This window comes from Pinus tabuliformis, chromosome 9 (genome assembly GCF_031772625.1).
Source record: "Pinus tabuliformis cultivar Carrire ecotype Pingquan chromosome 9, CPIR1, whole genome shotgun sequence".
Taxonomy (NCBI): domain Eukaryota; kingdom Viridiplantae; phylum Streptophyta; class Pinopsida; order Pinales; family Pinaceae; genus Pinus; species Pinus tabuliformis.
The window spans coordinates 1,028,118,451-1,028,143,907 of NC_142307.1; positions in this window are offsets into that span (position 1 = coordinate 1,028,118,451).

The window sequence follows — 25,457 nt, forward strand, 5'->3', positions numbered from 1 at the left end:
ATTTGGTTCGACAAATATTTTTTTAATAATAGACCTCGTCAATGCTAGCTAGAATTTTATTATAAATATGAGATTTTTTCCTCATCATTTCACCTTGAACCATTTTCATCGTCCTCATTATGATCCCAGGACATTTGACTTTCTCCACTAGTAATCTCAAGCATTTTTTGTTTTTTCTTCTTGATCCCTCATGCCCATTTTTGAGATAGGGATACCATTACTTATAGATAGGATTGGTAACAAACCCTCCCATGGAGGAGGTATCCAAAACCATTGTTCAACAATATCTTCTCACAAGTGCTATAATTTTGATACAAAGTGATTCTTGGGTTTTATTTGGAGTTTATCACATGTTATATGGTATTGTATTTCTATTTTTTCTCACTCTTATTTTTTGGATTTGTAAGAAAAAAATATGAATTTGTGATCACTCTAGGGTTTAAAAAATAGATACTCACACTTGTTTTTTGTGTTTTTTTTTTTATAACCCATAGTTTAGATCTTTTCTCTACTAACTCTTGCTCCAAAACACACCAACATTAATACTAAATGTCACTTGGGATCTTGTACCTCTTCATAAAGGAATAAAACTTGTTAGATGTAAATGCATGTATAGAATGAAGTATGCATAAAATATTAGTATTATTTGTCAAAGGATTCACTAAAGTAAGGAGCTAGACTAAAAATATTATTAATTTCATTTTGTAGAGTGTTAATATTGATGTTTTTAAAGTGTAAAATTAGATTACGAAAGTGCAAATATTGAAATCCAAAATTGTGAATTTTGATGATTTATTTATTTTTGTTTTTGTTTATAAAGTGTCAACATCATAATCCTACAATGTCTCTTTGGATTTCAATATTTTGAACCTATTTTCTATTGTGTATATATCTAAATCCAAGATTAACATACAATGGTTTTTTTGTATGTGCATGCATGTCACCATGAAATACATTGCTAAATATAAGTACATTAAAGAAATGTGAAAAAATAAAAACATATATTGACAATCATTCTAGTGAATAGTTGTACTTTTAATAAATATTTAAGGTGACACACATTAATGTTTTGTGTTTAAACAAAATGATGACTATAAGTCAATGCTTTTTACCAACTTCCTCATCTTATCTAAACACTATAACTTATTTATTATGGAAAATTTATTCATAAATGTTGGCTTGAAGGGGCATGACCTAGGTTCAACATTAGTTAGCCAAACAATTCCCTACACTACTGGCCCTTTCGACATCAGCCTGCGTAGCGCAGATTGAAGTCTCACCCGAAGCAGTACGATGGGATGCTGGAACCAAGTTTCTGCACCCTTGAGATGGTTGTGATGTTGGTTTATTCCAACTATTCTTGCCTTCATGCAAGTTTATTCACTCTCTTTTCCACCCTTTAGTACCTTCGCGAAGTGTACAATTGACTTTCGCGTAGCCCTAACCAGGGGCTGGAGTTCTTTTGTGTTGCTAGGGCAGCGAACTGCGATATCTCCCAAACTAGGCTAAGTATCTCACTTATCTTATTAACAGATCTTAGTTAGCTTCGCATAAACAAATGTTCTTACTTGTGTTCACTTAACCAATACACTTATACACATTCACGCATTATATAAGCATTAGAACTGAAATTCATACCTAATATAACATATGCATAAATAGGAAATAAAGTCAATACTCCTCTCTTTTAATAATTCTAGATAATCACAGACTCGACTTGCCTTGTGCACTTAACTATGGACTTCTAGGCCTCTATGCACTCAGCTGCAGAGCCTCTTCCTACACTACGACCCAAACTAGACTTCTACTCCAAAGATATGACTCAATTCTTCATCATTGATCATCAATGCCTCTTACTACTTAGAGCTTACCTCTATTTATACTATCCATTGTCTGCGGACCATGGGTACATCTCTTACAACCAAAATTACATTATTAAAATAAGGGTGGACAACCCTATGACTCTTTAACATCTACGTGCTCTGCGCCCACAAAATGCGGAGTCTTTACATTTATATTAGAAAATTGGACCAAAATATGGGCTCTTAGCCCCGAAACTTCCCTTGGGGTATCCTGTGCCCAACAGGCCCCCAACACAAACATTGTGACTCACCCTTGAGTCAGTCTATAGGTGTGGAGATCTTAGCACAAAGATTTCCCAGCTCTGTTTGAATCACTGCAACTTTGGCAGCGCACTGAGCAGCCGCATGTTGGACTTCTTCCACGCATTGTTTGGTGACCACTGCTGCTAAAATGTTGGCCTGAATCCTCTATTGGGTTGCTTGCAGTTGCACGATTTTTTCTTCAATGGAGGTTCTAATTGTAATTTATAAGGTTTTTTGAATTTGAATTCGACTGTTCCTCCCATATTCAACCCATTAATGCTAGATTGGCATAAAATTTCCAAGAATATAACCCATAAAGTTTGCCTTAAATGCCTGTCGCCCACTCCATTTGGCCTCAAACCAACCATCAAATCATGAATAGTGATTTTAACGATCACTTTCTGGCATACCTGCACGCCAACGCAGCTATCTTCGCGCTATCGCGGGCCCTGTGACACTTCACTACTGCACGCAGTCCTGACCTAGCGTAGTTCCTAGGTGTTATCGGGAAATCTAGTGTCCACTCGGAGCTACTAGTCCCACTAAGACTGGTAGCTATCTTAGAAACAAATAAATTAAAACTACTTTCACTTTCCTTTATGAGAAGTAGATAAGAGGGGAACAAAGGACACCAAGCTTAGTCTTGCGCTTGGTTCCTCGCTTAGTTCCTCTCCCTTCTGATAGATCCTTGCCACTTTTCCTTCGTCTACCCAGCTTCAAAGAGCACCTGTGGGATCAAAGCAGCATAATACTATCGAAGAACAGAGATCTACAATCATAAATAATATAGGACCAGATATATATTGACCACACAAATGCATATATCATCAAACATACAACAATGTGGAGGAAAACTTGAATAGCTTTATTAATATCAAGAATAGAAAAGAGGATTACAACCAATTGTTCTGACCCAGCATCATCCTCCTAGCATGAAATCCCTTCTTCACCTCATGAAAAGATTAGATCACCCAACACTATGATGTTGCACCAAGAAACCAACAACACTTCCTTACAAGATACAAAATTCCAACCTCTTGATCTTTGGGATGAGGGATCCATATATAGATGATTGCAGGGGGGTGAGTCAGCTTCTAGGATTTTGATTAGTGTCCTCTCTCTGATTGTTCTTAATTCCACTTGGAGATTGATTATCTCTTACTTATCCCTAGGTGAATTCAGAGAGATAAGTGTCCTGGGGAAGTTTCTGGAAGTTCCAAGATCATCCACTTAGAAAACTACCTCTGCCATTTGTCTACTCTCGTCCATCGCACCCTATATGTGATTGCTATGAGTATGCATCACATCCCCCGTGTGTAATAGGTGTGATGCATCTCACCCTTAGCACTGAGCAATCAGTATGGTCCAATTTTGACCATTTCTGAGTAGTTTTCTGTGGAGAACTTTTGGGATATGATGTAATCAGCTGACCTTGTTCCTTTAGGGTGTGAAGCAACACTTTTAGGGACTTAGGAGCCCTTGTTTTATGGACATGTATGATTGGGGTTGCAGTGCCCAAAAATGTCTATAACAGTTTCCCCCTAAAGCATGAGGTCGTTAATCTTTTGATGTCGGGTGAAATGCTTTATCATGAGGATCCGAAGTTTTTTCGAGCTAGAAGGCGACCTGTAATAAGATACAATACAATACATTATCTTCATAATATTTCTCATGATCTAGCTGAGGTGGGCATTCCCATGCTTAGATTTATAAATTCATTTTCATGTACATAAGATAGACAACCGTCTGTGTGGCAGACTGATGATTCTGATAGAACCATCATCCTTTGATTCGGATGATCATCTGTGCAACAATGATGTACATTTGATGTCTTTATTTTCCTGAATATATCGCAGCCCGGATGGATGAAACTAGATCTGAGGTCTTCAAACTCATCCAATATTCACTCGGAGTACAATTCGATCCATGTGAAATATGTTCTGGAGTCGAACATGGAAAGACATCGCCTGATTACCAGCCAATGATGTAAGTTGTTAACAGGCACGAGAGGAATCACCGATAATGATGATGACCCTCAAGATACTACAGTATAATTTTTGTGGTGTGAAAAGGGACTTCGCATCAAACGCCATGCAAAATCCTTTGGTTGAAGGCCATTGATGTAAACCTGTCGCTAGAAGTGAGAAACGTGCCATTGAGGCATGCAAGCTTCAAAGCACTAAAAAGGTTGTTCCTAAGTCAACTTCTTGGATAATGAGTTGATGTCGACAAGAAGCAACCCGTCATAGGAGGACCTTAATGAATCCCACATCTACGACATGGAACGGAGTAAATGATTTTGGAGTTGAAATTGATCTGATGATACAGGGTTCAGGGTGGTGGTCATGAAAGAATGGAGCGTGAATGTATTGCAGCGGATGAGACACAGGTGAATTCTCTGAGCGACTTCTCTTGAACATACCGGCGACACTGACATGGATTGATAGAGTTAACCCCAAATATGGATGGTGCGATGGACCAATGGTGATATGACCGGTGAATGGAACAACCCAACCTGACTCGGATGCGGAGTGAAAGTGTCATGTTCATCAGCGACTTGCTACCAATAAAGTTTCTTCAAGTTTTCTTCCCAATTTTTCCCCAGTCATTGCTGACCAGTACCTCTTTATTTTTGTCAAGCTTGAGGAGGATAACATATGCTTGTTCTATAATTTTCCCTTCGGGCAAACCCATCGCTATGTTTTAACGAGCCTAGCGACAATGAAACTCGTTCTTGTCTATATGGACAAGTTTGTCGCTATTTGGTTTTAACGAGTTTAACGACAAAGATAACTTGGTCCTTTTCAATTTTAGAGAGTCTAAAAGGGACTTAAAGGAAACTCCAATAATCCTTTTTTGTCATATAATCCCTTAAGTCCAAAAAAGTATAAAATAATACTAAAGGGATGAATTTTTGGTAGTTTTAACAAGCCGAACAAAACAAGCACTCGATCTTTTTGTGTAATATTCCCTCAGGTCCAAAAATATTAAGATCTAGAGTAGGGATAACACTCTCGGTAGTTTTAACGAGCTGGAGAGGCCAACTGCTCGACAACCTTTTCATATTTTACGAGTCAGATGAAAAGAGCTTAAAGGAGACTCATCTTCTGAGGAACGAGTGATAATTTCAGGTAGCAGTTGTTTCCAGGTAAGGTCTAGAACTTTCCAACCATGGCAGTGTCACAAGGATGGCTAACAGGATCACTCTTCGCAGCTGTTCCTCAAAAGGGGTAAACAATCAAATGGAGGTGAATGATCAGCTAAAATAGAGTGGAGGTGATGGTAAGAACACAACCAGGGCTCAAAAGCTGATGATAATGCATTCACAGTGGTTATTTACTGGAAATTGGTTCATTTTTTAATGAGCTTAAACTATGGGGGAAACATTTACTCATTTCTAAGGTTTAATTTTTAACAAGCTTGAACTTCGCATAAAAACTGCTCATGGTGGGTTTATTTTTTAATGAGCTTGAACCCTGCGGTAACACTGCTCGTGGCGGGTTTATTTTTTAACTAGCTTGAAACCTACTGTAACACTGCTCATGGCGGGTTTATTTTTTAATGAGCTTGAACCTTGCTGTAACACTGCTCATGGCAGGTTTATTTTTTAACGAGCTTGAACCTTGCTGTAACGCTGCTCATGATAAGTTTGCATGCCCCCAGCATAATAACACAAACTGAGGTGCATGCCCCCCAAGCTTCATTGAATTCAACACGGTGGTTCGAATGAAGTTTTACCTTCGAGATATTTGAAAGACTCGACTTGGAAAGGGAGTTGTTTCATTTTTTAATGAGGTTGACACAAGATAGGAACCGTCCTCAGAATTCACCGTATTTACAGTATTTGATAGAAAATCAAAAACTGAAGGATGATTAAGCTCACTGGAATAATCTTCGTGGTAATTCGGAAGATGGCAACGATGGTGGTGATCTTCCCATGGTGCCTCTCCTATCATCATTGACTGAATGATTCCTTTGTCTGTAGAGTGTACATGCGACTAAGGATCTAAAGAGGTGCCATATTCCTTAGACCTATTTATCCAAACACTCGATGAGTGTAGACTTGAGTTTTCCCCCTAGGCCAAGAAAATTGATTGCTAAAATATTTCTATAATGGCCATGATCCATGCTGAAAAAATGTTCAGGAATCTTCTAAATCTAGAAGACACCATATTGCAGTTTCCCACTGTGGCCACTTCCACCAGATTGTTTGGAGGCGGTAAGGCAAAAGTCTCCATTAATGTAGGGTCTTTTAGTAGGCCTACTCCGACATTTTGAAGCGATTTAGAGCTTCCATGGATCATTGGAATGCTTCCTGTAACTTCTGAACTATTGGCGAGGAATTTTTGTTGGTTCACAATCGTAATCTCTCCTTGGAAGGGAAATGCAATCTTTCTGAAGTAGGTCGACACAACGGCAGCCATAGCATATATCCAGCGCCTTCCTAGTAGGATGTTGTAATCGAGATTTTCGTTGATTACTTCTGTTATCACAAAATCAAGCACTGAAAGGCTGTTGATCAGGTAGACTTTGTGCAACTATTTCAAACCAGACTTTTGACTAAGGCTTAGCCTCCTTAGCCTAAGAGGGCTCTCTCAAAGGTTATTGATTTTGACTATTGATGAGATGGCTAACTCTTGCAAAGTAAATTTAACAAATATGTTGGCTGGACAGACATTACAAAGACTTCCATTGGGCTTATGGAGTTAAACATTCTTCAGTAAACTATAACACTACTCATACATAGAAGTCAGGGCATGTAATGTTCAAATACTCAAAACAATCTCATAGAAACCTCAGCTTATAAATACACATAGGAAATCAGAGCAGCAAAGTGAATTCTGAGTGATTGTGTATCTATACAACTATAAAAACATAAAGGATAAAACAAAACCACATATCTTGAGCATTTGAAACACCGTACGAATCCTGAGAAGAAAAGCAGTCACTTGTATTACTGAAAATGAGTTTGTACACAAGCCAAAATAATACTCTGTTTTTCCAAATATCGAACCCTCATTACATAAAAGTTTCATCTATATATAGAAACACAAATTTAACTACTTTGAGCTTCCTCCTCCAGCATGAGGGGAGCTCGATGACTGCCACTAATTACCCTTATCCACAATTGAACTAACTCATTAAATACAACAAGTGCTAAACTGGAATTTTAAAGAGTCCTAATTTAACTATAACTCTAATTCTATCCTCCTCGTAGAATGATTCTTTCTTGTTCTCTGACACTTGTCTCCTTTTAGTTTGGTCGGGATGGCTGAGAAAAGGATTCAATTTCCCATACTAGCTTTGGATGCTGAATGCTTTAATGGTTCAGAGATGTTAGGAGAAAACCCCTGTTTTTCCGGTTCCAGTCTTCCACCACTTATACGAAAATGCAGCAGCATGTCTCCAGCTCTTTAATATCCCAAAAATGTAGAGCACCACCATGTTTCTAGATGTGTTGGAGGTTTCGTTGATGGACAGGTGTGCCAGCCAAGTCTCCTCGTATGCAACTCCTTCCAAACCCTAATGACCGGTAATAAAGTGCCTTTACAAGCAAAACTTTAACTTGAACCAAAACATTACACTTTTACAAAGGTACACCTGTCATCATTTGAATGGCTATGCTATCTTCATTTGGTCTCCTAAATTTCCCTCAGATGTTTCCTTTGAAAATCTCTGATTATCCCATCGAACTGTTTGCCTGTATTAAAAACAGCACCTACAGTAGTTTCGCAGTTTCGTAGCGCGCTACGAAAGTACGAAACTGTTAAACAGTTTATCTTTTCCTTGAGATTTTCACTGCTCGGACCTTTAAATTTTTAAACCTTCTTCACATGTGGCAGAGATCTATATGTTCTCAGAATAATAAAACTAAGCGAAATTTTACAAAATTTAGAACAACACCTTTCTCAACATCAGTTAGCAGCTATTTGACCTAGCTGTGCCTTTAAGTCTGCAACCTCTTTCCTTAAAGCTTTGTTTTCAGCTCTTAAATGCATGTTTATTTTTCTAATGGATTTGGCCTATTTGAGAGCTGGAACAATCCATGTGTAAACATCAGCTACTGAATCCACCTGGCTTACTAGGTTTTTACTTCCTCTCAAAACACCTTTTCGATAATTTGCATACCTGACTGCAGACTCCCTAATGGCACTCCCCACCTTGGCAATTTCATTTTTTGCTGCCTCCAACTGGTTTTTTATAGCTATAATGTTGCCTCCTTGGGAAATAATGACTGTTCTATTCTTGTCTTTTTGCTTAATTTTCTCTGCCTCTTCTGTTCTGGACAATTCCTCTGCTACCTCTGTTCTGGGCAATTTTTCAACTTCCTCTGCTCTAGGCAGTTTCTCAGCTTCCCTTACTTGTTTTCTTGTAACAGGTCTTCTTGGTTTGAAGAAAAAATCATCACCGGATTCATCAAACCTCAGTCTTTTTGAAGCTTTAGTTTTCTTAGTGCTTTCTGGTGATGAGTGAGTCAAATCAATGTGCATTGGTTCAACATGCACCGGTTCAACCTGCTCAAACTCAATGGCCTCAAGCAAATCACTCAAGCTGGCCTTAGATATCGGGCTTTCCTCAACAGCCACTGCTTTGCCTTTTTCTTTGCTTATTTGACTCCTTGTCTTAACTCTTGACACTGTTTCAGATCCACTTGGTCCAGGTACAACTTTCATGTGCTTAGCTTCTTCTTTTGATGATGGCTGAGGTTGCTCTTTAATGATCAGTGGCTTCACTAATTTTCTCAATTGTGACTTGGCCTTCTTTTTATCTTTTGCCTCCTTTCGAAGCTCAGCTATTGTTGGTTCTTCAACTGATTTTTCTTTTTCTCTAACCGGCTGTGGAGTAAGACCTGTTTTACTCTTGAAACCAGCCATGAAGATGAAGGAATTCCAATCCTTACCTATTTTCTGAAGACCATCCAAAACCAACAATTTAACCAAACCATGGTGAAATAACGATGTTTCACAGTCATCCTTCCTTAATTGCACTTTGTCACACATTTTTCTTAGACTGCGAAACAAGTAAAAGGGAATATCTATGGATGCTTTGCCAGTAAAATGTAACAGCAACTTGAAGTGGTAGGAGTAGACCTTATTGTATCTCCCCTCACAGGTTAAGTACTTCTGAATACAGGTGAGGAGAAGGGCATAGTGCTCCTTAACATAGTTTCTAGGCACTGCTTTTGTTAGGTCTTCATTCACATAGGCCTCTTTTAAAAACTCTTTGCAGGGGTTCATATCAAACTTAAAGTTCTTAAACCATTCTTGCCCCCCTCTTGGAATCTCATTTACAGTAGCAATTGCCTCTGGAGACACTTGAACTTCTAACATAGCAATTTTAGAATTCAAACCGGTGAAGTTTAAAGCAAAATCCTTTGTTACCTGAGCATGGCCACCCTGCAGCTTCTCACAGAAATTCCAACAGCTGACATCCTTGAACGATTTCTTCACGCCTTCATCTCTTAATGCAAGGTCCAAACCTTCAGGCTTTGTTCTCTGAAATTTTCCAGACCTATGCTCTTTCCTCTCCATTTTGCTTTTTTGAAATTTTTACACAGAGAATGGCCAACAGCTTCAACTCAAAAGGTAATTCATTTTTTTTTAACGCGGGCTCGCTTGTAACCAGGCTCACTTGAAAAACTCGGGCTCGCTTGAAAATTCAAATATCTCATCACACAGGTTGGTCATTTATGCATCATCTACGATCATCATAAAAAATCCTTGCACGGTAAAACCCATTTGAATAATATTTATGTCCATGCCTACAAATCTATTGGTGGAGTGATGGTTAATTAGTGTCTGGGAGGTACGCCCACTGACATGAATGGACGGAAGTGGTGACTCATCAACAGACTTGACCTTTTTAGGAATATATGCTGCAAAACGCACGAATCTACGATTTCGTAGCGCAGTTAGTTATGAATTGGCATAATGCGCTGCGAAACGGCTTGATGCTGACGCGCTGCGAAATTGCTAAACAATGATTACGCTGGAAAACAGACCAATGAGACTGCGCTGCCGAATTACGGAAAGGATCGGTGACATGGATAAGACAAGACATGGCTTTAGCAATCATGATGGAGGATGACCAATAAGATTAGAGGACGATTTACATCAAACACCTTTAAAACTTCAACCCTAAGTAAGAAAAATAGGACAAAAACCATTTGACACCAACTTTTTGATATTTAACTTGGACAAAGGATTATATACATATGTTTATAGTTCTAAGTGATAACAGTGGCTCCACTTGGGATAGTGTGCCCTTGTGGTACACTAAGAACATGCAGTTCCAGTGCCTTTATCCTTTTCTTAAAAACACACACACAGTTGACAAGCATTCCTTTCTAGCTTTGTGGGCCTTCTCCTCGGGCTAAAGCTTTTCTGTTCAGCTTGTCATTTATTTTTAACAGGAAAAATTCATTAAATGGTTATATACAGTGCTCATGAGATTCTTGGCAGACTTTCAGTGATTGTAATTCTTTAAGAACCTGCCATTATCAGGTCCTCCAGCATATGGTGTTCCATCAACTTCCTGCAGAATATAGGTGTTATTTCCATGGAAAGCAGAAATCTGATATGGCCCTTTCCACAAATTCTCAAATTTACCATGTTTACCTTTCTCTTCAATTCTGGCTTCCCATTTCAGGACTTTATCATGAATCTGAAATGTAATCTCTTTGATCTTTTTGTCAAATGCTCCCTTGACCCTTTTTTGATTTTGTCGATGACTATCAAACACCTCACTTCTTTTCTCCTGCAAAGCTATTAGCTGATTGATCGTTAGCTGTATAGCATTTGGTTCCTCTTCTAATCCTTGAATCAGCTTCATTACTGGTACCCCAAGAGATGTTGGAAATATGGCCTCTGCTCCATACACAAGTTCATATGGTGATGTTACAATAGACCTCTTTGTGCAAATCCGGTCAGCCCACAAGGCATACTTTAGTTTCAAATGCCAAGCCTTCTTATTTTCTTGCAGCAGCTTTTTAATAATTCTCACCAGACTCTTGTTTGAACTTTCAGCTAAACCATTTCCCTGTGGATAATAAGCAGTGGAATGACCAAGGGAAATGTGGTATTGATGACAAAAATTTATCATTCTTTTAGACTTAAAAGCCTGAGCATTATCTGTGATAATCTTGATTGGGCAACCAAACCTTGATAAGATGTTATTTTCTAAAAAGGAAATGATTACTGAATCATTTTCTTGCCTGGTGGGTATTGCCTCTATCCACTTTGTAAAATAATCAGTGGCTATGAGAATCCAGCGATGCTGTCCTGATGAAGGAGGATGGATTTCTCCTATAAAATCTAATCCCCACTGCTGGAAAGGTGCTTCAACATAAATAGGAACTAATGGCATTGGCATGAGATTTCTTCTACCTTCAAATACTTGACATTCATGGCATGTGGCTATCTTTTTATAAATGTCTTTAAACATAGTTGGCCAAAAATAGCCAGCTCTTAAAACCTTGTTTGCAGTGGCTTTCCAATAATGATGACCTCCGCAATCCCCTTTATGAAATTCCTCAACCACTTTATCAGCTTCTTCTTCAATGAGACAATTTAATAGAATCCCCCCTGCATCCTTCCAAAACAGATTTTGGTCATATACAAAATACCTGAGGGATTTCAACTTGGTGAATCTAGCTTTGGATTTTGAAAGGTTATCAGGAGCTCTATTATACTGCAGGACAAATGCTACATCCTTATACCACTCTGAGATCAAAAATTTTTCATTAATCTGGACCAATTCTTCTTCATTTTCAGAAATTTCTGAGATTTCTGTGCTTAAATTAATATCAATACAGTCCAGATTTGACTGAGTTAACAATTTGGCTAGGCCTTGACCCTTTACCAACTTGGTGGGCTTGATCTCAATATCATATTCCAACAACTTTGCTATCCACTTCCCCCTTTTTCCATCTGGATCAGCTTGTGTAAGAATGTCCATTATAACAGTATTTGGCATGTATGCAACAATATGAGAGTGTAACACATAAATTCTGAAATCCTTAATTGCTTTGACCAATGCATATGCTTGCTTTTCTAAGATATTATATTTCAACTCTACATTAGCCAATGTCTTGCTAAAGAAAGAAATGAGCTGTTCAGTACCTTGACTTCCTTTTTGTAGTAAAACTCCAGCAATTGTATCTTCAGAAGCAAATGTGAAGATCAGAAACTCCTTAGTAAAATCCGAGTTGATGAGGATTGGTGCTTGAGTGAGTGCCTTTTTGATCTCTTCAAATGAATTCTTTGCTTCAGTTGTCCATTTAAAATCTGCTCCTTTCCTTAACATTTTTGTTATATTTTTGACCACTTCTGCAAAGTTAGGGATAAATCTCCTAACAAAATTCACCTTTCCAAGAAAGGATTGAATCGCCTTCTTACTCCTTGGTAAATCTAACCTTTGAATTGCACTAACTCTATTAGGATCAATCCTAATTCCCTCTTCAGAGATAATATGTCCAAGCAATTTGCCAGAAGTTAAAGCAAAGATACTTTTGGTTGGGTTTAAAGAAATACCAAACCTCCTACACTTTAGTAGGATCCTTTCTAGGTGCTTTAAGTGGTCTTCTTCCTTCTTTGAAAAGATTGTGATATCATCAAGATATACCACCACTGATCTATCCTTTTCTTCAGCAAAAGCAATCTCCATAGCCCTCTGGAAAGTTGCTCCTGCATTCATGAGGCCAAAAGGCATCTTTGCATACATAAATGTGCCCCATGGTGTGTTATAGACATTTTTGTGCCTTACAGCATAAAGCATGAAATGTCAATAATCTAAGGGATCCAAAGTCCCTAAACATGTTGTTCTTACCCTTAGAGGAACAAGGTCAGCAAACCACAACACTACAAATCAGTTCTCCACTGAAAAACACTCAAAAACAGGTCAATTTTGGATCATAGCAGGTGCACCAAAGGCTACCTGCACTGCATCGCAAGTACAACAAAGGCTACCTGCGCTGCATCGCAAGTGCAACAAAGGCTACCTGCGCTGGGCGTACTTTGATATGTGGAGGAATCTTTCTCTCAATGTTCCAGTGCCCAGGAAGCTTCCAGAAAGACACTTGATCATAAGATTCGCCTAATGATGAGTTAAGAGCTTCTAAAACTCCAAGTGGAAGATAGAAACTCCAAGTGAAGAACTGAAGAACAACTGGAGTTGAAGAGGACAACAAGTCACACATCAAGCTGGCTTATCTTCACTCCAAAACTCTATATAAGGATCTCATCCCATGGGATCTGAGGCCGGAATTTAGCGCAAAGAATTGTTGTTGGTTTACAGTTGTGAGCATTGGGTGATTGCTTGAGGGAGGTGAAGAAGAGATTTCTCTCCGTCGGGAAGGTGATGCTGGATTGGACCTCACATGGTTGTATCACCGCCTGAACCTTACTTCCATATATTAATAAAGCATTTGAGGTTCTTCTATTCGCATGTGTTTCAATGATGAATTGTCTTACTTGCGTCTTTGATTTATGCTAATCCTTGAATCATTTATACATGCATGCCTCTTGTAGTTTCCTTTTCTTGTCTTATTTGCAGGATCTCGTGTAGCTGGGCCCGTGAAAAGACTTGGAGCTGGGAGCAAGCGGCAAACAAAGGGGACAGGATCGACCATTTGCGCAAGACATCGGTAAGTGGATCTATCCTTTTTATCTCTCGCATGTCATAAAGAAGAAACTTTAGATAGCTTTGCTTTCAGCTATTACTAAGGAACTGTCACACTTAGAGTGGGTTAGGGTCATTCCGAGTTGGATACTTTCCCCCACAACAGATTGGCGACTCCGCTGGGGATCGTGTCTTGTTGGTAGCTTGTGTATTCTTGCTATTCATCTCTTGAACAAAGGGGGTTCCGAATCGAACTGCATGCGAGTCCTTCGAATGCAAAGTAGAGGGCAGCTACTCCAGCCCAGTGCTGGGCATGTTCATGATTTGAAGATCTGATCCACAAGGACTCTTTTGCTCTTTGTGATAGTGTTCATCTTCCTTAATCATCCTCTAGAGTATACTTGACTGATAGCCTCTGATTTGAGCAAAAACCGTTGATTTTTGAGCAAACTGTTACCCGGAATCTAGGAAGGACGAGAGTTGTCTCATTCAGTGCAGCTGCAACAAAGGCTACCTGCACTGCAACGCAGGTCCCGAAGGGGCTACCTGCGTTGCATCCCTGTTTGACAGTGCAGTACCTGCACTGATCCAGTTTTGCCTTGAGCAACTGGGGTTCCCCACTGTCTGTTGCCCAGTTTTCAATATTGTTTTTGCAGCCTGCTGTCAACCTGTATACCCAGCTGAAACCACTTCTCTTTGCCTTCATTCCGCCTCAGTTGTATGTTGAAACCGTGATTGTTCTTATTGTATTTCTTGCTGTCATTCACTGTTTCCCATAGCGAAAGCGAACTAGTCTTGCTATGACCTCTTGGATCTAGACCTGTGAGAAAGAGTCGTTACGATTCTAAGAGCTAGTTTATTGCTGTTCATAGCTGCTTGAGCATTTTCTTTCGTTATATGGTTCGAATTTCATTATTTCTTGTGTTGAAACGAGCGAATCTTAAGGTGTTCTTTTGATTATTGGACAAAACTTGTTTGCTTACGCTTGAAATCGAATTCAAAATTATACAACAACTTTCTTTTTGTAATCATCAACATTAAGGAAGAAGAAAAGAAATACTTGCATTGTGCATGTGCATTTTGACAGTTTGCATGTCGATTTAGGGAAAGTGCATTAGTGTGTGCTCCATGATCTGTTTGAAAAGATGATGTCTTTCTTTTCCTTCAGTAGCTAAGGTTTTCATAAGTTGAAAGAATTGAAAAAAGCTTGCTTATCATTCTTAGACTGCATTTAGGAGTTGTATATACATCACGTGGTGATCCATAAAGGAAAACTGCTAAGCAAGATCAACCTAAAAAGAACGGAATTTATCTAACAACGCTTTGAAACATAACAAAACACAGTAGAGGTCTAGGTAGAGACGTGAACCGGCGTCGTTAAACATAGTGACTGTCGATCTCTACGAAGGTGGGTGATTCCTCCTGAGGGACAATAGCACTAATACGGACTTGTGCCCCCGCGTACCGTCGCGTATATTGGGGGACCCCTATAGGAACAAAGCCTTTATCCATAGGAAGCCGTGTCGGCCGCCCTACTGATCGCGATGCAGTGAACATAGCATTCACGAAGATCGACCACTCGTACCGTAAAACGTATTCTGTGGTTTCGCGAAAGGTTTGGCACACCCTTGCCTAGAACTCCAGAGTAGTTTCTTTTGGCCTTTTTCAAACTCTATAACTGAAAAAGTCCATCCGAGCATTTGTCACTTCGGGCTCGTTGATACATCGAAGGAGACTAGAGTCATCTTTAGCTTTTTCTCGACTCTTAAAAAGTGAAAAAGCAAGTTGTGTCTAAAAGCGTCGTCATAATAAAATTCATTTTAAACGGAACATAATCACCTCCTATTCCTGCGTTGATCTTCAAAGTTAGTCTTTTGGCATCGTAAGTTCTTGTAGAATCGCTAAGAAATATTTTGGATAGACTAGATATGTCTGAACAACCGTCGACATCTAGGACTGTGTCGTCTGACACAGCAGCAGCAGAACCTCCTGCTGCTACTCCAACGATGTTCGCTGGTATACCATCTGTCCCGGCAAATTGTCAACAACAAGTCGGAGTCCCATCAGGGACGACAATATGGTTAGTTCCTATTTCTTCATCTGGATTATCATCTGGTACTTCTTATGTTGAAACTCGACAAATTGATCCAATGTGTCTTCAAAGGCCAATTTACCCTTTAAGTACTGGATTTCCACCATGTGGAGGGCAGTATGCTCTTTCATTGTTCCCTCCTAGAGAACAACCATATGAGAGTTTACAACAAGGATCAGGTCAAACTGGAATTACATCCAGCGGTCGGGTACCAATGCTGCCTCAACAATCAGGAGTTGCATATTCAATGCAACCAGTACACCCTGTGTCGAATATTATCACCACACCTGCTATGGCGAATGTGTCGCAAGTACAAGCGCTACCTGTTGTAATACAACAACCTCTTGTCTCAGCGGCTCAATCACAACCTCAGGGTAGTGCCTCCTTATCTGGAGCGACTCAGGCTCAAACAAGTACTGTGACTCCTCATCTTGGTCAACCATCCAGTATCGGTCAACAGCAAATGGTCCAACAACCAGAGCTGGTTCAATCTCAACGACCGCCATTCCAGCAATCATATCAAGGACCTGAGCAACAAGTCTTTGTGAGTAATGGGCAACCATGCTATAATGGTTATGCCCATCAACTTTGTCAAAGTTGTCAGCATTATGCTGGTCTGCAAAGACCCATTGCTCAGGCGATACCATCTTATCCTGGATATGCTTCGCCTAACCTGAACCAACAGTTACCCTTTGTAGCAACTCTAGAATTGCCAAATCTAAACCGGCTGATGAATGATCCAATTGCTTATGCCCCTTGGTGGCCAGCGATTCCACATAAACTTCCATCGGACATTCCTAAATTCAATGGAAATCCAGGTGAAGACTCGTCGAATCACGTCATGACTTTTCATCTGTGGTGTTCATCGAACACTCTAAACGATGATTCGATAAGACTTCGCCTCTTCCAAAGGACATTGACAGGTCCAACGGCTAAATGGTACATTGAATTGCCAAGAGCCTCTTTCGACAATTTCAGCTCCTTAGCCACGACTTTCTTAACCCATTTTCAATTATCGATAAGGTATGAAACAGGAACAGAACTCCTTACCAACTTCAAACAGACAACGGCCACTCACATATATGATCATATACATGAGTGGTGACGTCGTCGTAGGATGGTGAAAACTTACGTTCCCGATCAGCTGTTAGCTGAATGGTTTATAAAGTCGTTACTTCCGAATATAACGGAAGATGTGGCCAAGGGAGGAGTCGTAACAGAGGAGCAAGTCATTGCTCGTGCTCAATACTTAGACTTAGTATATACTCAGTCAGGCACTCTCTACGACAAAATACCTGACGCCCCTAGACCTGAATTTTCAATTCCTCCCCCTCCTGAATCGAATACTAACTCTCACGCCAGTAATGGCGTGACTGGCAAACGCAAAATTTCTAGTCAAAATGCAAATGAGGAACTTCTTGCCTCAGAAGTAAATGCCATGTCGAACGACAAGGGAAAACAACTGAAGCAACTAGGGGGCAAGAAGAGAAAGAAAAGGAAAGGGAAACCCCCGACAGGGTGTCATATATGCGATGAGGATCATTGGACGAAAGATTTTCCACATATAGCTGAAGTTAAGAAACTCTTCAAGAGTTCAAAAACCCCAGCAGTATTGACTGATCCGTTTCCTAATCCAAGACAAAATCTGGTTGCTAATCAAAATGCTTCCCGATCCCAAGTGCTTATGTTGTCCACCTCAAAGCAGCAGAATAATGCTTTGACAAGGAATAAAGGTTACCGGAATCCACAGCGGTCGAATAACAGGGCTGATAAACAACCTAGTAGTTCGACAACAACTTTGAACGAAGTTGTGCCACCCATCGTTCCTAAGCCAATAATAAACTCGCCAAAGGGAGTAGTACACAAATCGACATTTAATCCTCGTGCGAAAGTAGCACAGAATTATAATATAATAGAGGACCTGACCCAATCATCGTCTGCTATGTCGACACTTGAGGTAGCGCAAAATTGCACCTCCCAAGAGCAAGCTTTATTATCAGCCATAGGTGGGATTGGCCCAATGGATTCCAATCTTGTGCCCATTGATCATAAAGGATATGACCCTAAGTTACCAGCTCAGCTAGCTTTCCTTATTCAAGTGAAAGCCCTCAACAAGACTGTTCATCGAACAATTATTGATGAGGGGGCATCTACATGTATTATGTCGATGAGTTGCTGGAAAAATTTAGGCTCACCACCCTTGTCGAAATCGTCAACGACATTAAAAGCATTTGATGGACGATCATACACTCCATACGGATTTTAAGTAAATTGCAAGTTGAACTGGGGGGCAAAACAGTAGAAGTTGATGTTGAAGTAATCGACAGAAACGTCGATTACAACATCCTACTGGGAAGGCCTTGGATATATGCCATGGCTGCAGTTGTGTCGACCTACTTCAGGAGGATTGTATTTCCTTTTCAAGGAAAAATTACAATCGTCGACCAACAAACATTTCTCCCCAACAGTTCTCAAGTTACGGGAAGCAGCACAATGATCCATGAAAGTAATCAATCACTCCAAAATATCGGAGTAGGTCTCCTAAAAGACCCTGCCTTAATGGGTACTTTTGCCCTACCGCCAGCAAGTAATCTGGTGGAAGTAGCCCCAGTGGAAACCTACCATGTGAAATCTTCTATATCTAATGGATTCCGAAGATTCCTAAATATTTTGTCAGCATGGATCATCACCCTAATGGAAATACTGTAAACACAGTGGGCCCCGAGGACGGTTCTTATCTCGTGTCAACCTCGTTAAAAAATGAAACAAAGAGCCGCGAGGATGGTTCTTACTATGTCAACCTCATTAAAAAATGAAACAAATCCCCTTTTCAAAATTCAAAGGTAAACCTTCATTCCAACCACCAAGTTGAATACAATGAAGCTTGGGGGGCACCCTCCTTTGACATGCGTCATTATGATGCTGGGGGCATGCATAGATCCGAGCAGTTTTAGCACATAGTTCATGCTCGTTAAAAAATAAACATAAGATTGAGCAGTGTTTTGGCGCATTCAAGCTCTTTAAAAAATGAACCCAGTACCGGTAAATAACCATCTGAGACCGTAAATTCATCAGCCATAAAAGCCTTGGTCGTGTTTGTGCATCGTCACCTCCACCTGTCATTTGGCCGATCATTCACATCTACTTGATTGTTTACCTATTTTGAGGAACAGCTACGAAGAGTGATTTCACCTAGCCATCCTTGTGACACTGCCGTGATTGGAAAATTCCAACCTGTACCTGGAATCTGCTGCTATCCCTGTTTATCACTCGTTCCTCAAAAGACGAGTCTTCTTTGAGCTCTTTTCACTGACTCGTAAAATATGAAAAGTTTGCCGAGTTTTGGCCTTCCAGCTCGTTAAAAGGACCGGAAGAGCTATCCCTCCTCTAGATTTTAATCTTTTTGGACCTGAGGGATTATTGCACAAAAAGATCGAGCGCTTGTCTAGTTCGGCTCGATAAAGATATCGAACATTCATCCCTTCTGTATTGTTTTATACTTTTTCAGACTTAAGGGATTAGATGACGAAAAAGGACCCCTGGAGTCTACTTTATGTACACTTTTCAGACTCTCTAAAAATGAAAAGAACCGAGTTGTCTTTGTCGCTAGGCTCGTTAAAAATATTAGATAGCGACAAACTTGTCTTTAGACAAGAACGAGTTTCCCTATCACTAGGCTCGTTAAAACATAGCGATGGGCTTGCCCGAAGGGCAGGTTATAGATCAAGCATATGTTATCCTCCTCAAGCTTGTCAAAAAATAAAGAGGTACTGGTCAGAAATGACTGGGGAAAAATTGGGAAGAACCTCAAAGCTTAATGGTAGCAAGTCGCTCTTGAACATGACACCTTTTGCCTCCGTAAATATCGGGTTGGGTTATTATCATTCACCGGTCCCTTCACCATGGTCTCGCCACACCATCCATACATGGGGTAATGCTACCGATCCATCACATCAGTGTCGTTATATGTTCAAGAGATGTCATTCAGAAAGTGTCAACCGGGTCCCATCCACTACCGTACATCATCTTTCATCCTTCCATGACCGCCACCCTGAATCATATTTCACAGATCGTTTTCACCAATCATCACTAGCTCCGTTCCGTGTCACTGATGTGGGATTCATTAAGGCCCTCCTTTGACGGATCACTTCTTGTCGACCTCAGCTCATTATCCAAGAAGTTGATCTAGGAACACCCCCTCAGTACTTTGAAGCTTGCATGCCTCAATGGCAAGTTTCTCACTCCCGGCGATAGGTATACATTAATGACCTTCGACCAGGAGACTTTGCGTGGTGTTCGACGTCAGATCCTATATTCACACCACGTGAATTGTGCTGCAGTACCTTGAAGGTCATCATCATCATCGGTGATTCCTCTCGCGCTTGTTAACAGTTTACATTATTGACTGGTAATCAAGCGATGTCTTTCCATGTTCGACTTCAGGAAATTCTCACATGGATCGACTTGTACTAAAGTGAAGATCGGAAAAGTTTGAAGACCCCGGATCTAGTTTCATCCATCCGGGCTGCGATATATTTTCAGGAGATAAAAACATAGACATGTGCAACAGATGATTATCCTACTAAAAGGATGATAATTAAAAGCAGAGAATTATCAGTCTATTATCAGACGATCGTCTGTTTATGTACAGCAAATGTATTTATAAAGCTGAGCATGGGAAATGCCCGCATCGGCTAGATCATGAAAAGAAAGTATGAAAAGATAATGTATTGTATTGTATTTTGTTACAGGTCACCTCCCAACGATTTGAATGAACTTCGGATCCTCCTAATAAAGCATTTCACCCGATGAACGACCTCATACTTTAGGGGGCAACTGTTATAGACATTTTTGTGCCTTACAGCATAGAGCATGAAATGTCAATAATCTAAGGGATCCAAAGTCCCTAAACATGTTTTTCTTACCCTTAGAGGAACAAGGTCAGCAAACCACAGCACTACAAATCAGTTCTCCACTGAAAAACACTCAAAGACAGGTCAATTTTGGATCATAGCAGGTGCACCAAAGGCTACCTGCACTGCATCGCAAGTGCAACAAAGGCTACTTGTGCTGCATCGCAAGTGCAACAAAGGCTACCTGCGCTGGGCGTACTTTGACATGTGGAGGAATCTTTCTCTCAATGTGCCAGTGCCCAGGAAGCTTCCAGAAAGACACTTGATCATAAGATTCGCCTAATGATGAGTTAAGAGCTTCTAAAACTCCAAGTGGAAGACAGAAACTCCAAGTGAAGAACTGAAGAACAACTGGAGTTGAAGAGGACAACAAGTCACACATCAAGTTGGCTTATCTTCACTCCAAAACTCTATATAAGGATCTCATCCCATGGGATCTGAGGCCGGAATTTAGCGCAAAGAATTGCTGTTGGTTTACAGTTGTGAGCATTGGGTGATTGCTTGAGGGAGGTGAAGAAGAGATTTCTCTCCATCGGGAAGGTGACGCTGGATTGGACCTCGCATGGTTGTATCACCGCTTGAACCTTACTTCCATATATTAATAAAGCATTTGAGGTTCTTCTATTCGCATGTGTTTCAATGATGAATTGTCTTACTTGCGTCTTTGATTTATGCTAATCCTTGAATCATTTATACATGCATGCCTCTTGTAGTTTCCTTTTCTTGTCTTATTTGCAGGATCTCGTGTAGCTGGGCCCGTGAAAAGACTTGGAGCTGGGAGCAAGCGGCAAACAAAGGGGACAGGATCGACCATTTGCGCAAGACATCGGTAAGTGGATCTATCCTTTTTATCTCTCACATGTCATAAAGAAGAAACTTTAGATAGCTTTGCTTTCAGCTGTTGCTAAGGAACTGTCACCCTTAGAGTGGGTTAGGGTCATTCCGAGTTGGATACTTTCCCCCACAACATGGTGTAGTGAAAGCTGTCTTCTCCTGATCATTTGGATGAACAAGGATCTGATTATACCCTGAGAAGCCATCCAGCATAGACATCCTTTGTGAACCAACAATATTTTGCAAAATGAAATCCATTTTGGGAAGAGGGTAGTTATCTTTCAGTGAAGCCTTGTTTAAGTTCCTGAAGTCTATGCAAATTCTAATCTCCCCATTCTTTTTCCTGACTGGTACCAAGTTAGCAAGCCAATTTGAGAATCTGATTGGAACAATAATTTTTTCATCAAAAAGCTTTTTCACTTCTTTTTCAATCAGTGGCATCAGAAGGGGATTGATCCTCCTTAATTTCTGCTTAAAAGGCTTCTCATTTTGCTTAATTGGGATGGTATGTTGTATGATTGAAGAATTATACTGTTTCAAATCAGCATAGCTCCATGCGAAAATATCAATAAATTTCTTCATCATTTCAACATATTTGACCTTCATATCAGCTGATAAGAACTTTGAAATCTTGACTATTTTGGGCACAAATGAGTCACCTAAATTGCAGCTTTCTATTTCTTCTTCATTTGCTTGCAATCTTGGTGCTTTAAACACATCATTTTGATCAAATAACTTTTCAAGTGGAATAAGGCCTTTAGGAATTAGGTTGTTTTGTAGTTGCAACACTTCAGTATTTTCCCTTGTATCTGTTAACATATTTTGCTGATCTATTTGATTATGCTCAAACTCTTCTTTCAACTCAAGAAAATTTCTTACCTGCTAATCATCTTCAAAGACTTGCCAGTTTATGATATTATCTGGGATGACTGGTCTATGGCGAACCTTCACTTCATAGCTATCAGAAGAATGTTTAGGAATAATAGAAAGACTAGCTGCAACAACAAGAGAATCTACAATAGAATTTTGATCTCTTGTTTTTATACTGAAGGTATAGGATTGAAATTTTTCCAACAACTCCAACACTAAATTTCTGTAGGCTCTCATCCTTGCATCCCTTGTTTGATATGCACCTTGTACTTGTTTAATAATCAATTCGAAATCTCCACAAACATCAATGTTCTTTGCCTTCAATTCTATCAAGGTTTCCAGGCCTAACACCAGAGATTCGTACTCAGCCATGTTATTGGTACAATCAAAGTTTAATTTGTATGACAGAAACTTACTTTCTTCAGTTGGACTAGTGATCCAAATTCCAGCTCCTGCCCCTTCTTTTCCTGCTGCTCCATCAAAGTACAATGACCAACAGCCCATGATATCTTCTCCTTCTCCTTGTTGTCCTTCCTGACTCTGATTTTCTGCAGGTTTATCTTCTAATTCTCTCCCAACTGATTCATTGAAGAGAATAGCTGAACCAAGACCAGTATCACATGAGTAAATAGGAAAATTCTGAGGCTTTTCTTTACTACTCACCATGTAGGCCATCCTTGTTTCACGGTACAACCTTCTTTGCTCACCAAACACTGGAATAGTGGCATATGTAAGATCCATCTGCATTGTGCCCTTGATTTTGGCTGCCCATGACCTTGAAAGAAGTATTCCAAACTTAGGTGGGATGTCTGCAACAACAATGTCCATGACAGTGGTTTTTGCTGGAATTTGTGTAAGACCCACAACAACATCTTTTATCAAACCAATGCAATGAACTCTCTTGGAATCAAAGGAGAATAAATCCTTATAAGGCCTAGTAATCTCCAACCCCAATCTTTCCATAATTACCTTAGGCATAAGATTATGTGATGCCCCTGAATCTAACATAGCATTATGTAGAGTCATGTCATGGATAGTAATGCTTATGTAGAAAGGAGGAAATTCTTCATTTTGTTCATCCTCAAGCCTTGGACCCAAGCATATAATAGGACTATCTTCTTGTACATTTAGAATATCAGCCACTCCTGGTTGTGAATTCAGCATTTCAACAATTTTGCTCCTGTACTTATCTACCTTGAGAATTTCATTAAAAGGGACTGATATTTTAATTTTGGCAATCTCATTCTCAATATTAAAAACAGAGGTAGACTTGTCACTTTCTTTGGGAGGAGAAGAAATCTGAATGTCCTTTTTGTCAAGAGAAGGATCCTCTTTACTTTCACCTACCTTTGCTTTTCCCTTTTTATCATCAGCTGTCTTTGAGACATTCTTCTTGAACTGTGCTTTGTTTGCTGTAATAGGAACCTCTCTATTCCTGAGATTATACTGCTTTTGCATCTCAAAAATAGCATGCTGATAACCCTTTAAAAAATATGAAGGTTCTTCTTCTGACTTTATCATGCTGGATTCATCATGTTCCTCTTTGGTCAAAAAGATTCCTGACCCTTCTTCATCAAAACAATGAATTGATTCCTAAGGAACTTCAGGTTCATCCTCTTCATCTACCAAATTTTGCTGGAAAGGAGGTCTCACTGGAGGATTTGCCTGTTGATCTCGGTTATCTCTTGGCCTTTGCTGATTTTGAGGTCTCCTAAACTGTGGGTTTCTAAACCGAGGTTCTTGCTGAGCTTGAGGAGCAGAAGCATTCCCAAGGGCTAATCTGTCCATCAATTTCTCCATGGTTTTCATCATTGTTTCAAACTTGTCTTCTTGAGCAGATGTAGAAGGCTTCTCTTCCTCTTTTAATTTAGATTTTTCCATTTTTGATTTCTTAGCAGCAAGCATATTCACCTCTACTTTAATTGCATCATTTTGCATGTCAGCAAGAGAGGCTGATTCCCTTTCTCTGAGTAAAAGGGAAAAATCTGAATCAAATGATTCAGCATATCTCAACTGTGCCAGAGCTCCAGGAGGCTTCAAATGAGCTGGAATAGAATTATAAACTTTGTTAAACCTCTTAGAGAAACTTTGAACAGTTTCCTCTGGAGCTCTCCTAAGACTGTTATACTCAGTAAGGGCTTGGATAGGGTTAGTTCTGCTTCCCCATTTTCTTAGAAAACTATCTTCAAATTCTACCCAACTATGAATGCTTCCAGCTCCAAGGGCTTTAAACCATTTTCTGACTTCCCCAATGAAAGTCTGAGCAAACAATCTTAGTTTTACATCTTCATCATCCACTTCTTCCCTATCAACAAAATCATTAAACCTATCCACATGTTCTTCAGCTGTAATGTCTTCATCTCCTCCCCATGTTGGAATTTGAGCAGCATATTTACTAGGGAGATCATGCAAAACAACAGGGAGAGCTAGAGGAGCATACCTAGCAGGTACAACCATAATGAAAGGAGGAGAAGGAATAACATGTACTGTATGACTAGTGGGACCAGAACTAGTATAAGATGTTGTCTGAGGACTATTTGGACTAGCAGAGGCAGAAGATAAAGTATGAGTACGGAAAGGGCTATTTGGACTTTGTAAACCACTGACAAAAGAACTCCAATTTGGAAGAGGTAGACCAGTTTTAGATTTAAGCAAAACTTCAAAAGGGTCAAGCTCCTTGAGTTTTTTCAAGTCCTCCTCCTCTAATAACAATTCAGAAGTAACAATTTCCCAAAAGTCTTCTTTATCTTTTTGTGACACTAAAGATGAAGTATCAATGCCTTTTTTTTGTAAATCTAGAATGATACCAATAAGTTCTTCTTCATTTTCAGACCTCAACAACACTTCTTGAATTTTATCATCAACAATTTTATCTTCAGGACTTCTAGAAAACTCAGGAAACAAAGACTTTGAAATGTTTGAAGTACCTGGTATATCAGAAAATCTTTGTCTACTCCTTGAGATGATGTTGGGATTATCCACAAGACTAGGTGGGTTTGGGTCAGGATTACTCCTTGTATATCT